This window comes from Hippoglossus hippoglossus, chromosome 1 (genome assembly GCF_009819705.1).
Source record: "Hippoglossus hippoglossus isolate fHipHip1 chromosome 1, fHipHip1.pri, whole genome shotgun sequence".
Taxonomy (NCBI): Eukaryota; Metazoa; Chordata; class Actinopteri; order Pleuronectiformes; family Pleuronectidae; genus Hippoglossus; species Hippoglossus hippoglossus.
Genome location: NC_047151.1, coordinates 16,750,880 through 16,751,511, shown reverse-complemented (window position 1 = coordinate 16,751,511; position 632 = coordinate 16,750,880).

The following is a 632-nucleotide window of genomic DNA, read 5'->3' as shown; positions in this document are numbered from 1 at the left end:
GGAGCCACGACTCGCCTGTGTGCTGGGTCCTATCTATCTATCTATCTATCTATCTATCTATCTATCTATCTATCTATCTATCTATCTATCTATCTATCTATCTATCTATCTATCTATCTATCTATCAACTAATTCTCAATCAACTTTGTGCCATGTGACAACAGCAGCACTTAGAAATACACGCTGTTGTTACAAAACCATTTTTTAAAGATCTTAATAAAGTTTTCACAAACACAAAGAGTTTCAGTTTTGCTTCATATCCATTAATTGTTTTATAGTTTAATATTCGTTAATGACACGATCTGAGGTTTCTTAAAATCTACTGTGTTCTTGTTTTGACTAACGTTTTAACAAGTTTGTTATTTTCATCTATATTGTACGCAAAGCACTTTGAGCTGCATTTGTATAAAAGGTGCTATACAAATAAAGTTTATTATTAACACAAACACACACACACTTATCCTATCAATACACAGACAGTGGTGTAAAACATACTAAAGTAAATTAGCAAAGGTAAAAGGACTTCTTATACAGAATGGCCCAACAACAACCACACTATGATATAATTACTACTACTACTACTAAAAATAAATAATAATAATAATGATAACAATAATAATACTAGTAGTAAC